The sequence below is a fragment of the Mirounga angustirostris genome, unplaced genomic scaffold, assembly GCF_029215605.1.
Source record: "Mirounga angustirostris isolate CCGP_5_RB_7025 unplaced genomic scaffold, mMirAng1.0.hap1 SCAF_6, whole genome shotgun sequence".
In the NCBI taxonomy this organism is placed as follows: domain Eukaryota; kingdom Metazoa; phylum Chordata; class Mammalia; order Carnivora; family Phocidae; genus Mirounga; species Mirounga angustirostris.
The window spans coordinates 63,043,193-63,058,289 of record NW_026991714.1 but is presented as its reverse complement, the minus strand read 5'-3'; positions in this window follow the sequence as shown (position 1 = coordinate 63,058,289).

Below are 15,097 nucleotides of genomic sequence, written 5' to 3'. Positions count from 1 at the left end.
ACCCTGGAAAAGAAGACAATTAAAGGAATACAAGAGAAAAGTGAAAATCAAATAAATGCACAATACAAACATCTAATTATTATCCTAAGTGAGATACAAAAAGAGTGGACCTCACATGATAAGACCAGGATGCTTTGAGAAAAGAACAAAGCAAACAGACAAGCGGTGCGAACAGGACGAGAGTGAGCTCAGGGGTGCTAACCATAGGATTGCCAGAGCAAACTTCAGATGCAGAGGTGGCCGTTTCCTCTGTGTGGGATGGCATTAACGGACATCTCAAAACTCAGGAGCTGGGTTGACTACCTTCACCGCCACGAAAGCAGTAGCAGAGGAAGCCGACCTTCAGAGAAGAGCGGAAGAGCAGCATGAACAGTGAACACAGAGAAAAACAGAGCGAGCAATAAATAGTACAGCCTGGATTCCCGATTTCCTCCCAGTTCCTATTTCTGTGCTCCTTGAGACATCCCACTGCCTCTGGATTCTGTGAGACACCCCATAACCTTTTAATACATCTCCTTCTTGGTTCAAACTAGGTCAAGTTGGTTTTTGTTAGAAGACAAAAGAGTCTTAACCAAGACAGTAGGGTTGGGCAACTGGGAGGTGGTCCCGTCTCAAGTCCCTTTGGGTTCTTCGGAAGACACAACCCAGTGGGCATCTTGTGACCTTGCTCTTGTGGTTAACTTTTCCTAAATATTGCATTGACATTCAAATTGTAAAGTTGGACAGCAGATGCCTCACATGCAGTGTTTCCTGCATTTACATTTATTTTCTTAACATCTTGAAAGAAAGATGGGGCTTAGCCTGCCAAATCTCTAAGCACCTTATAATAACCTATTCAGACATCATATGGAAGGATTAATTTAACCATTTCACACATTAATGCAGTAGCACACCAACTAAACTACCTTTTCACGTATCTGAGGCAGCCTGGGAATTTTTAAAAGCAACTGTCGATTTACCTGAAAATAATATATTTTCACCCTGAAAGCCAGACTTGGGAAAAAAACAAAAAACCAGCTTGAGAGAGAGAGAGAGAGCCTCAAACTGGCAGTTTGAATGGGAGACCATGGCATTGGCCCCAGCTCTTCTTTCCTCTTCTGGATGTTTTTCCAAAATGCCCTTCCTTCCCAGGGCCCTCTGGAAGGCTCTGGATATGAGCGCCCAGGAGACAGCTTATGAGGGGGTCTTGGCTTGGGAAGAGCATGTGTGGCCCCCTCGAGATCCAGCTAAAGGAGGGAGATCCAGCTTGGGCAGGAGAAAAAGAAAGAGAAAAGCCATCGAGGAAATGGAGATCACACAAAATGAGAGAAAGCAGGTATTCGGAGAAAGGGGCTCTCTGAGTCTAAAACCAGCTTTGCGCTTTTCAAATGCACAGGAATTGTACTTGACTTTGTTGATTGTGGTCTTGGTGGCATGTTGGCTTGCCTGTGTTCTGGGCTTGAGGCAAGTGAGCTGCCTCTTCGCCCATCCACACAGCCACAGTCCACGGATTTGCTGTTTAACTCGAATCCAATTGAGTGGCACAGGGAAGAGAAGAGGAAACATCTCACACCCAAGTGGCCACACCATAAACAAAGGGGAGTCTCGCTGTGCCAGCTCTTGGCTTTAGCGGGGCCCAGCGGGGAGCTGGCGTCCCCGTGCCAGGGTGAGGGCAGCCACCGAGGCAGACAGCGTGCAACTGAGAAGAATATTGATTTTAAACCCTCCAATTCCCCAGGGTGGCTGCCCTCCTCCTCCCTGTCTGGGGAGGGTGGAGGTAGCCGGGGGCCGTGCTGTCCACCACGGCTGCCAACACGGCGCACGTCAGGCGAGGTGTCACGGGCCTGGGGCTCCAGGCAGGAGGTTTGTTAGGAATCTGCATTGTCTGTTTTTGAAGATTTATGGGCGAGCTGACAAAAATCAGGCTTTGAAGCGGAACTCAGGTGAGCTCTCTCCCCGGCACGGAGGATTCAGGAAGGTGGTCTGAATGATCAAGAATGATTTCCTTTCCCTTCTGGTTCCCATCGGTCTTCCAACCCTGGGCCTGGCCTGGGAGGGAAAGCAAAGGTGAAGCGTGCATGGCTGTCTGGCTCTATCATTCTTCTTCAGAGAGAAAGAGGGAGACTGGCACTTTTCATGGCATCTCACATGGAGGGGAAAGGCCAAGATAAATGGATAGTTTCAAGGTCATTAGCTTCCTGAGCTCACAGTTTGCTTTTCTCTGCCAGAGGACTGCTTGGAGAGGTTATAAATGTTTTGTGGCTGGACCGGGGGAGTCCATTTTTGGATCTGGGGCTCTGAGACCTGCTGCCAGTGGCATATTTGGACTCGGGGCTGTGGAGTGCGCCTTCTCTTTCTACACACGCTTGCTCTGATAGAGCTCGAACTGTGAAACGCGGGGTCCAACCTCTTGGAAAGTCTAGAGCCCCCATCAGAGGGGACTGACCTTCAGAGAGGGGACCCGGGAGAGACCCAGGGAGGAGCTAGAAATGCCCCATCGGCCTTCAGTCTCTCTGACCTCAGAGAAAAAGAGCCATGAATTCGAAAGGCAAACCTTTAAAAAGAAGAGGAAGTCAAGGTGGCGGCCTTGATAGTGGGGAGAGGCAGGAAGGCAGGGCAGGGCAGAGGAGATGGCCTGAGTATGGGGATCCTCATTCTTACTCCATTGACACCCAAGTTTCCATTTTGTTTCGCTTCATCATTGGGCCCTGCAAGTTCTCGTTGACTATACCACATCCTCGCTTTTCTTTTTAAAGAGAATTTTTATTGTGTCCTGAAATATGCGATGGGAAAGAGAAAAGCAAAACTAAAGTTTCGACCATTGCCATGGTTCTGAATTCATCCCTGAGCCTTGACATTGTACATGGCATGCATTTTCATATCAGTGTGCACCTGCTAGGGGGTGTTCTGTTTTGTCCACGTAATGTAATTTATATGCATATTTCCCTGCATTAGCACAGACTCCATTCTTATCTCTCTGAGTGGCCACTGACTAGGTCACTGTTAGTGATACGTTAGGACCTTGGTCATTCCACTATTTCTGGATGTTTGGGTTGGATAGCTGTATCTATGTATCTATATCTATAATTTCCTCCCAAGACAACATTTATCTATAGGTATTGATATATACATAAGTATTTTTATCTATTTATGTATTTTAAAAAAAAATCTCTTCTTGTGATAGGGTTAGTCTTTTTCTTTTTTCCTTTTCCATCACTTCTCTGGGTTATATTCTTAAAGGTTCAATCACCCGGTCAGAAAATGTGACTCTTTTGTAAGCCTCACTGCCTGCTACCACTTGGCTCTCCAAGAACCTGAACCAAACCCTGACGCGCAGTGTCCGCAGAAGGTGCAAGTGAGGGAATTTCCTCTCATCAAAGTCAACACAGATTTTTATCATTTTTCACTTACTTTCGGGAAGGCGGCCCTCCTCCATGTCTCGTTTGCTCTTGTTGCCCTTTCTTCATGCAGATCCAGTTTCCTCTCCTCACAATTTGTCACCTAGGGAAGCATCTAGCACACGGTGCATTTGGCAAATGACCACCCCCCAACCCCCAGCCGCCAACAGACTGGCCTGGAGAGGGGCTTGCTGCTGGCCTGCTAAACCACTCATGAGGCTTGACCTCCAGACACAGAATTTCTGGGCACAAAGGTCTCCTCATTTCTGCTGTGTGCCGAGCTTGGGTGTTTTCCCAACTCACCTTCAGGGCATGGTTAGTGCCTCGATAGGGCAGGAGGTGAGACATTGACTGCAGCCAGTGTCCCCTGGTTCAAATTTTTGGATGTGGGAAGGCAGGGAGCAGGAATGATATGATTTCCAGAGGGATCTGGCTGCCCGTGGTTCACTGCTCAGAAAAGACCCCGGTGGCCAGATTACCCTGCACATGGTTATCCTTCCCGTCCACCTAAGATGCAGGCACACTGCTTCCACTGAGACAGATGGGGACAGGTCATTCTTCTCTTGGGGAGGGGAGGATTAGGGCCCTGGAACACGCATGCAAACCAGAGACTTCTTGCAATGTGGTAACTTCCCAGGACTCTAGATCCACTAGGGATATGCTCAGACCCTCATGGCACACAGGTGATCATTTTGGGATTTAACCAATGAGCAGGCAATGTAAATATAAAACAAGAACAACAAAAACACCATAGAAATGACATCACCAGGGTCCTTGGCACCCACTGGTACCCACATATTGTTTGGATCTGTCTGTAATTGCGGGTTTACGATGTCCATAAATGTGCTGTCCAAGCAATTTATTTTGTAGGGGCATTACGAAAAGGCAACAGAGATCTAAAGTAGATCAGAGAAGTCACATCAACAGGCCCTGCAGAGTGTCAGCTGGAGCATCCTCCATGAGCATTTCCTAGGATCTGCCCCCCACGCAGGGCAGACGGTAGGAGGCTGCTATAAACAGGTGTTGCAAAGATGAGTTATCAAAGACATGCTTATTGTCCTCACTTTAGCGATGAGGACACTTTGGTCAAGGAAAAGTTCACCAGCTTGCACTGGGGACGTGGGTATCTAATGGGACACCTGGACCTCAGTCAGGCCTTGTGCCTCCTGGCCAGGCTCTTTCCTCTTTGCTTGTCTTATGAAGTGGTGAGGACACATTTTTGTTTATGCTTTTATAGGATCAAATTTGAGAAATTAGAGAAGCGCCTGGGTGGCTCAGTCGGTTAAGCTGCCAATTCTTGATTTCGGCTCAGGTCGTGAGATCAAGCCCCGTGTTAGGCTCTGCACTCAGTGGGGAGTCTGCTTGAGGTTCTCCCTCTCCCTGTGCCCCTTCCCACCTTTAATAAATAAATCTTTAAAAATTTTTGAGAAATTAAAACAACATAAAGAAGAACTTAGAATTTATAACTGTGTGGTGACAGACATTAGCTAGACATTCTGCGGTGATCATTCCACAATACACACAAATATCAAATTATGTTGTATGCCTGCAACTAAGATAATGTTATACATCAATTATATCTTAATTAAAAAAAAAAAGAACTTATCCACCTTCAGGGTAGCATGGCATCAGATGGCACCAGGGTCAGAGTCAAGTTCTGGAATCTCTTTCCCAGGACAGACTTTCAGAGAAAGATCAGACCAATCACCTGATCTAGATAGTGTCAGCCAATCACCAAACACCATGTAGCATTGTGTAGCTTCTAGAGCATTTTCATGGAGACCTTCGTGCCCAGGTCATTTACATTACCTCACTGGAGTCTCAAAACAACTTTGTAGATTGTGGTATCACTATTGCGTTTAAGAATATGAAGGAAATGGGATGCAATACGAGCTTGTCCTCTCTGTGATCACACAGCAAGTAAGAGGCCAAGGCAACACCAGAATATCCAGTATTTCACATAAGCAGCTGACTGCAAAGATTAGGGCCAGGTCCCTGACACCGTAACGGCCGGGGGGTTGTTGTAACACCTCATTTGCCTGAAGTTAGCTCACCTGGTTGTCACTGCAACCCTATGAAGTGGGCACATCCCCAACTCCATTTTTCAGATGAGAAAATTGAGATACAGAGAAAAAAACCTGGTTAAGGTCACCCAGCTAGTAAGTTGCAGAGGCCGGATTTGAATCCAGATGGTCCAACTTTAGGTCTTAACCACTAACCACATGTCTGCGAGAAGAGGTGAAGGTATGTGTGACCACGCTTACCACATGCCTCCTGGAGGGTCTGCTCCCTTCTTGAAGGGCAGTGTCATGTTGGCCCCGAAAAGCAGGGTGACCCCTCCCTCACCGAGGCAGGGTGGGCAGATACAGACACTGGTCCCGCATATCAGAAGCCTCTGTGACCTCAAGTCCTGAACTCCCCAGAAGAGGGAGGAGAAGAGCATTTAAAGCTGAACCAAAATAATGAGAATGAACAGAGGAAGTGTGGTCCCTGCTCAGCCCCACAATAATCAGGGGTGCTTGAGGGTTAGGAGCAGCTCAAGCAGCACCCCAGAAATGTGTGCAGTGGCTTGGCATTGCGGGGTGTGCTCAGACAGTGAGGGCAGGTGCTGGGGCTGGGAGACAGCCCCACAGAACACAGAAACACAAACAGAAACTGTTAATAACTCAGATGCATCAAGAGTCAGCTAGTAGCCCTGACACAGCTGAGGCTCCCTTAGCCAAAAGAAAAGGAATGGCTTTTGCATTTTTCTTTGAAACTGCTCACTGTGGGTTGGTAGCTGCCATCCCCCAAATGTCAGAGAGGGACAGGGGTCTGGAGAGTTACTGGATGAAGTGATTTGGCCCTGGTAGCGGAAGGTAAATTGGCACGGCTCCGTGAGGCCCGGCTGCTGGGGTAACACGCATGACTGCTCCCGGGACGGCGTGGGTTCTGACACTGGGCCCGGGAGGCCTGGCGGCTCGGAGACTGGGGGTTGGCGCCGAGAGCCGCAGAGTTGGACAGTCGGACTGTTCACAGTTGGGCCACTTTGGGCTGTTACTAGTTCCAGCCTTTGCTGGATTCTATGTTTCTTTTTCAGAATCGTTTCCATTCAGCGTCCTCTTATCTGTCCTTCTGCTTCCATCCTGGTCCCACACAAAGGATGAGGTTAAATATTCAAGGATCCCCTCCCCAATATCCAGTCGACTAACTCATCCATTTGTTAATTCATCCATTAATCAGTCATGATTAATCATTCCATCATTTACTGGCCCCTGACTCTATGCGGAGCCCAACGCCAGGCACCGTATATGCAGCATAAACAGGAGGAAGACACTGCGCTTCCCTCGAGGAGTTTCCAGACCTAATCTGGGAGGTCAAAAGCAAAAATCAGTTTCAGCAAGAGAATAATTAGCAAGGATCTGCAAGTCACTTTAACTATTAGAGTCAGAAGGGAGGGCTGATTCTAGTTATTTAATAGTCCCTGGGAAAATTGTCCCTGGTTGCTGTCCCATGATGTTGCATCCACACTTCTCGCAAGCATTTTTTAAAAGCAATCTCATTATAGAGAATAGTTTTGTGAGTGTCTACTACATCCTGGGGATTTTATATCCATTGTCTGTCATCTTGGAACGAGGCTGCAAGATGGACACGGTTACCTTCACTTGCACACACAGCAACTTGAAGCCCAGAGAGGTTACATAACCCATGCCAGTTCTCACGGCTAGTTAGGGGCCTAGCAGGTGCTTGAACTCATGCAGCAGAGATTCCTCCAAAATAGAAGGTTCTGTTCAGCTGTTTCACTGATGACCGTGTGACTGGACCACCCAGACTTGGGCAAAAGGATTGACCAAAGAATTTCCAGAGAAGGGTCAGTCAGCTGAACTATGAATTTTTTTTTTTTTTTAAGATTTTATTTATTCATGAGAGAGAGAGAGCATGAGTGTGAGCTGGGGGACCGGCAGAGGGAGAGGGAAAAACAGGCTCCTCGCTGAGCAGGGAGCCTGATACGGGGCTCTGTCCCAGGACCCTGGGATCATGACCTGAGCCGAAGGCAGAGGCTTCACTGACTGAGCCCAGGTGCCCCTGAACTGTGATTCTTGATGAAAGAATGATTTTGAGTTTTGTTTTGTTGGGCTTCTGGGTTTTGTTCATTGATTTGAGGAGAGGGAGTAGAGAACCAGTGGTCTGCCCTATATTCCTGGAGGGGGAAACAGCTTGAGCTATGTGAGCAGCTATGACTGGAATTAGTTTATTAGATTTACCTGATGAGTCACAAAGCAAGTACCTGATAAAGGACATGTGATTGACGACAGGGGCAGAGGAGGGGACTGCCTGGGAGTGCACACCCCAGCAGCAGGGGCTTCAGGGCTCAGGAGCCAGGGGAGGTGGGAAGGCCTTGGGTTACCGAACAGGGGCGAGGGATATTCCTGACATAAGGCGAACAGGATGGTGCCAGCAACTTTCAGCAGCTTCACCATTTGCTTAGAGCTGGCCTGGAGGGAAGGAGATATCAGGGCAGGTCCCACTTACAGATCACACAGTTTTAGTCCTTGAGAGAAACTCCGAAATTATATAAGCTATCTATCTTATTTTACAGAAGAAGGAACTGGAAGGCAAAGTCACTTTTCCAATTAGAAGGTAATTAGAAATACAGCTGAGTCTCCGTTGCTGATTTTTCAACTCCCTATCATGTGCTATTTCTATCGTACCATGCTCTAGACCAAAGGTCAGCAAACTCTTTCAATAAAGGGCCAAATAGTAAATATTTTAGGCTTCGTGAACCATACAGTCTCTGTGGCTACTACTCAACTCCTTCTCTGGCCTGAAGCAGACACTGGCAACGCATAGACAGATGTACATGATGTGTCCCAATAAAACTTTATTTTCAAAAATCAGGTGGCAGGGGCACCTGGGTGGCGCAGTCGGTTGAGTGCCGACACTTGGTGTTGACTCAGGTCTGATCTCAGGATTGTGAGATCGAGCCCTACATTGGGCTCCACATTCAGCATGGAGTCTGCTTGAGTTTCTCTCTCCCTCTCCCTCTGCCCCCGCCCCCCGCTCTCTCTTTCTCGCTATAATAAATTTTAAAAAATCAGGTGGCAGGCTGGATTAGGTACATGAGCCATAGTTTGTGGACCCTTGCTCTGGATATTTTCCTTTTCCAAACTCCATGGTGAGGAGATGGTCACAGTTTAGAGCCAATGATTGGTAGTTTGGAGGACACATTTTCACCTTCTAAAATTCAGGGCACTGAAAGCAGCCAAGGCTCTGTGCTGCATCCTTAAAACAGCAAAAAGAAATAGGATGCCATCTTTGTGAACTTGAACAAAAAGAGATCATTTGAGGAAAAAAGGAGTGAGGAGAGACAAGCCTGATAATTAGTACTTTCTAGCTCAAAAAGAATCACTAATGAGGAGTGATGTCCAATTATAAGGCAGAGGTATTGCAAGTCAATTTCCCAATTTACCTCCAGCCAGCGTCTTCTTAATTTTAGAATGGGTTCAGATTATAGTTGATTGGAGAACCAAAACAGGTAGATAATTATCCCCCAGAACCATCCTTCTTAAACTCTTAAGGGCAAATGGGTTAAAAAAAAAATTCGTTCAAAGGCTGGAAGGTAATCTTGCCATATTACAACTCAGCTGTTTTGGAGAAGGAAGAACGTCCCAGGGAAGGAATGTGGGGAAGGAAGAACATTCAGGGGGCAAAGATGGAGGGAGAAGTAGTGTGAGCTCCACAAATTCTTTACTTCACACAGTTTTATATTAAATAGGAGAACTTCTCTCCTCAAGACTTTGCAGTGAAGGGTTTAGATTTCAGACTTGGAATCTTTGGATTCTTTATAGGATAAATGTCCAGAGCAATAACTTTGTTTAATGGCATCTTTTTGTCTTTGGAATTTAAATCATTCTGGTAGATCAATATTACCTCTAGTTGATAAGAGGAATGACTTTCAAAACTTTTAAGATTCAGGATTTTCTTTTTTTTTTTTTTTTTACGATTTTATTTATTTATTTGACAGAGAGAGAGAGAGATTGCAAGAGAGGGAACACAAGCAGGGGGAGTGGAAAAGGGAGAAGCAGGCTTCCCGCTGAGCAGGGAGCCCGATGCAAGGCTTGATCCCAGGACCCTGGGATCACGACTTGAGCCGAAGGCAGACGCTTAATGACTGAGCCACCCAGGCGCCCCAAGATTCAGGATTTTCTAAAGAAAATACTCCACAGGGACTCACGGTCCTGTGGCATTTGGCTCACTTGAAATTTCTCGAATGTAAGGAGTCATAGAGATAACATTTTGTTGGCCTCATCCAGTCCCAAGAGTAAAGTCTATGTAATTGCAGCCTCTCCCAGCTGCCTGTTTTCTCATCGTGGAAGTTAATAAGAGTTCTTGCAGCTTGGAAGAACCTTCCAGCTCCCTTTGAACCTTCCAGCCTTGGTCATCACATCCAGGGGTAAGGAGGCGAGTGGTGGCAGCAACTGTGGTACTGGGAATTTTAAAGTCGATTACAAGATTTCTTAGATGCACCATTTAATGGGAAACAAGTATAACTTAAACACTGGTTTAAAACAAATAATTTTGCATGACCCTTTCAGGAGCTTAGAGGAGTTCAGATGATAACTACTATTACAAGCACCCGGGAAAGATCATGCTAGTGGTATTGGCTATATCTTCAATTTTCTCAACCAACTCTTTTTATGCCCAAAGTTAGTGATCTCTTGGGCTTTAAGTCTACGAGTCTACACTGCTCATGTGAGTACCTCTCTGATATTCACTCCATTGGTTCCCTGTCTTCTCCAATCGAGATGCTTTTGACTACTCTGAAAGGCAATTAAAAATTGCTGATCTTAGGGGACTGTGTGGCTCAGGCAGTTAAGCATCTGTCTTTGGCTCAGGTCATGATCTTAGGGTCCTGGGATAGAGCCCCGAGTCAGGCTCTCTGCTCGGTGGGGAATCTCCTCTCTCCCTCTGTCCCTCCTCCCCCCTGCTCATGCTCTCTCTTTCAAATAAGTTTAAAAAAATAAAATCTTAAAAAAAAAATTGCTGATCTTCCCCATTAGGTGATCTCAACTTACTTTTGGGTTCTGTGAAGAGAATTTTGATTGCTGGGAGCTGATTCCTTTTTATCCAAGAAGAAAGAATATGGAAACATTTCTGCCTTGCCCTTCACATTTGATTGATACTTTTCACTTTGAAAGCTAATTATATCTGATGTGAAGGAAAAATGGAATTCAGAAATATGGGTGTTCTTTTCATGAATTTTCACTCTGAAAATGTGGGTCATCTGTTCAGTTTTTTTCAATTTACTTACCGACCAGCTAAGGTAACATTCTTTGTCCCCTAAGAAGAGTGAGTTATGGAACTGACCATTATAACCCACGGTCTCCCAGAATCTCAGCCCAGGAAGGTCACTCTGTCCAACCCTTCACTCACTGCAGGAATGCTCTTCACATTGTCCATGACACAATTCTCCAGGGACTGGAACCCTCCATTTTCAAGACAACCATTTCACTTCTGAATGAAAGGTTCTAATTGTTAGAACCTCCTTCCTTCTCCTCAGACACATTCCTATGATACCTACCTGTTGGTTTTAGTTCTGCCTTTTGAAGCAAAGCAAAACAGATGGAATTTCAACTCTTTTGTCCGACTTCTGTCTTTGGGCACATGTGTAAGTTCTTTGAGGCACGCCATTGAAGAGCACTTTGAGAAAAATGAAAGTGTGGTTACACTTGTATCAGTGAGCTCTCAGTTAAACAAATAGATGAAACATGTTCCAAAGAAGTGAGAAAACTTTTGGGTACAATACGTTAGGTTTCTGAGACACAAGTAACCCCATTTCTGTACCACACATCACTAAATCCTGCCTGTATGGTGGCTCCTCTCCCATCTGTAATGTTTACACAGCTAATGAGATGGCTGCATTTTCAGTCTGACCAGAAAGTAAAGGACCTGTCTGTCCTACAAGACTTTCAGATGAGATACCTCAGATATATCTATAGACATTAGCACTTAACATCAAGAGATTATAACACCAGTTAAGAGAAATTTTTATCAAAGCTCCCCTACCCCCACCCTTTGGGAAATGGAGGAAGTATTGTTCATTTATTTATTCGACAAATATTTGTTGAGTATCTATTATGTACCAGGCAATGTTCTAGATGTTTGTGTTATATTAGAGAACAGACAACAATCCTTGGCCTTATAAGGCTTACTTAATGGGGAGGGGATTTAAAAACGAGCAATAAGTCATCAAAATAGACAAGTAAATTACATTGTATGTTCAAAGGGGGCAGGTGATTCAAATAATAAAGAGCAGAACGAGGTTAAGGGCAGGAACACTGGGAGGGCAGGGGTGAAGATGGCAGTTGTAGGTAGGGTATCAGGGTGGAGCTCCTGAGATGTGACAGATAGACAAGGACACTTACTGGGATGACCAGGGAAGTAGAAGAAAACATAGAGAAAGTAAAATATAAAAATGTTGACTCGAGTATTTAAAAGTCATGGGTTGCTCTTAGAATGCCACTGTGATTTGGTCCTTGTGACCAGTAGTTAAGAAAGGAGATCTCATCTTGGGTGTGTGTGTGGGTCTGCTTGCCCAGGTGGGAGAGGTGAGATATCTGATATCTGCTGTGCCCAGTGTGTCAAGGCCCCAAGTATAGAGTGACGCAAAGCCAAATGGTTTTTTTGTAAAACTTTGGAAGGCCTGACAGGTGAATCTGTGTGGTCAGAGTCTACTCAGGTGGACAGCCTAAGGCAAGAAGGATGGACCCTATCCAAGATGTGGCCCCCACAGTATAGAAGAGGAGAGCAGGGCCGCCGTGTAACCACAAGAAAAAGATGGAAGAAAGAACTCCTAGTTCCACCTATTTCTACTGAAGGATAAATACATAAAATGAATAAATTGCTTCTCGGCCTTTTGGCTAAGATCAAGTGTAGAAATTGGGTAAAATATACATCTCAGGCAGTATTTATCTGCACCGTTCTGAAAGCAGAGTAAATCGGGGAGAGAAATCAGGGACATTTCACCAGACTGCGCTGAGAAGGAGGTGTTTGCACATTCTCTTAGTTTCTATCAAGGTTGGACATGTGAGAAATCCTGTGCCCAGGGCCTAAATCCTAAAGAAACTCACTGCTGAGCCAACAGACAGGATGTGAATTCAAAAGCATGCCTTGGGTCTAGAAAAAGGATGGAGACTTTGTCAGAAGAAACCAGCACCTCAAGGGTTAAAGGTCTATTGAAAAGGAGATCAAACAATAGGGAGCACAAAAGGGACTGCCTTGTTCTTTGAGTTGAGTTCTTTGTCTTATTCTTTGAGTGTTTCGGTCCATACCTGTGACATTTCTCTATGGTGGTTCTACCACATAACAGCTTTCTTCAGCACCTAAATGAGTTTTATGTGCTCTCGTGGGGAAGAACCAGAAATACCACAGAGTTGGGGGAATTTAGGTCATAGGAATACAGAGTTTAATGAATGGAATCCCCCCACCCATGCTTTTACTCGTAAGGACCTGGGACAGCTCATTCCACCTATCAGGCACTTACACAAGAAATCTAGCCCCACCCCCCGCAAAGTATTTGAGAATTGAAAAATGTATTGACCCAAAAGAAAGCTGTAAAATTAAAATTAATATTTAATTTGTAGAACATGACATGATGATTACTTCTTTCATTGCTTAATTTAGTATTAATAAAAATTATACTGTACTTGAATACAATGTATAGATGTATATTTTCTCTTTACAAGAATTCCTACATAGATACAGGAGCTGCCAGGAAACCACTGGCTATTTAAATTACATGTAGCCAAATGATTTCAAAAGCAACAATACAATTTTAAAGTTTATAGTGAAAGAAAAAAAGGAAGGGAGGGAGGAAGGAAGGAAGGAAGGAAGGCCCTCTGATGTAGGATGTGGGTACTTTTTTTTTTTTTAAGATTTATGCATTTATCTGAGAGAGAGAGAACAGGGCAGCTGGGGGAGGGTCAGAGGGAGAGGGAGAGAGAGACTCTCAAGCAGACTCCCTGCTGAGCACAGAGCCTGACACAGGGCTCAATCTCACAACCCTGAGATCACGACTTGAGCCAAAATCAAGAATCAGATGCTCATCTGACTGCACCACCCAGGCGCCTGGGGGATGTGGGTACATTTTAATATGTGTGATGTAGAGTGGGGCTGGGACCTCCGAAAGTAAGGCTAGGAGCTAAGAAGGTGTGAACGTAGCCTTGACCTGAGATCATATGGTGGATGGCAGGGGGGCAAGCACCCATTTCACTGCACAGTCGGGAAGCCAAGGTGTATAAAGATAAAATAGCAATTACATTATAAGCTTTAGAGAACAGGTTTCCAGTTCAGGCTCCAGTGTTCTGCTCTAGAAAAACCTTTTTGCTGCCACTTCCTGTGCTCTAACTCTGCCCAGCCCCTCACGCTCACCTCTACCCCCCTCTTCTTTCCATAACATGGCCTCATTCATTTACTTCAGTAGCTCCTTTCTGGAACAAATTCTCACATAGCAATTCTTTCCAGAATGCTACAGTGACAGAGTTCTCAAAGGCTTTGATTGATGGGATTGGAAACACTCTTTCTTTTGGAAATATTTTTATTTGATCCCTTTTGGATAGACTGCACATAGGCAGAACTTATCACATTGCTGGAAATCATGGGCCGACTCTAAGAGGCAGAAGCCCTGAGTCGGCTGAGGCCTGGGAGAGTAAAGATTAATATCCATTTGTGCTTTGCCATCCTCAAGCCCAGATAACTGTAAATAACGTTTGGAAAAGATCGGGGTGCATCATGATCTATTACATGGTGGCCGTGATTCTGGTTGTTACGTCTTCTACAAAGATTTATCTTTCTCGGCAGTGACACAAATCATGGTCCTTGCCTGACACTCTGGAATGTACATATGATCTGCAGACTGTAACAATGATGAATTTATGTTTATATCATCACATTTTTCACCTGAGCTAAGCCTGACCTCTTGCTCCAATTTGGAGATGTATTGAACATAAATTTTTGAAAAATCTCTTTGGTTTTGCCAGCATTCTAATAAGACTCTCTTTTCCACCTCCTGGGGGTTAGGGGCAATGAGAAGTCACTGCAGATCATGAGAAGGTCAAAACAGAGATAAAAATAATTTCTCATTTTTTTCTTACCTGTTATTCTTTTTGCATAAATGGTGTAGTAAGAGATCAGTACAGACTCACCTTGTTCCAGCAATCAGCATCCTTATTAAGTGGGAGAGAGCCTTGGCAGTTTGATCTTTCAAAATCTAAAAACCAAGAAGAGTCTACTAATGTCTCCCTGGGTCTTTATTTGAAGTATGTGTGGGCTTCTGTGGTCAAGTGTTTGCGTCTGTGTGTATATATACATGCTAGTCCCACGAGTGGGGCAGGCAGTTGAACCCAGGCTTTTTCGGGGTGCCCTTTCCTGCAGCAATTTTCTCTGCAACAGAGTCCAGAGACCCGAGGAGGTCGTCGGGAAGTTCTACATGAAAATGGTATATTTCTTTGGATTGCATTCTTTTCTTTGAAGTGTGGGAGCGGTATGAAATTAAAAAAGGAAGGAAAGAAAGAAAAGAAAGAAAGAAGAAAGAAAGAAAGAAAGAAAGAAAGAAAGAAAGAAAGAAAGAAAGAAAGAAAGAAAGAAAGAAAGAAAGAAAGAAAGAAAGAAAGAAAGAAAGAAAGAAAGAAAGAAAGAAAGAAAGAAAGAATAAATCTCATCTTTCTTGTCTGGAATGATCT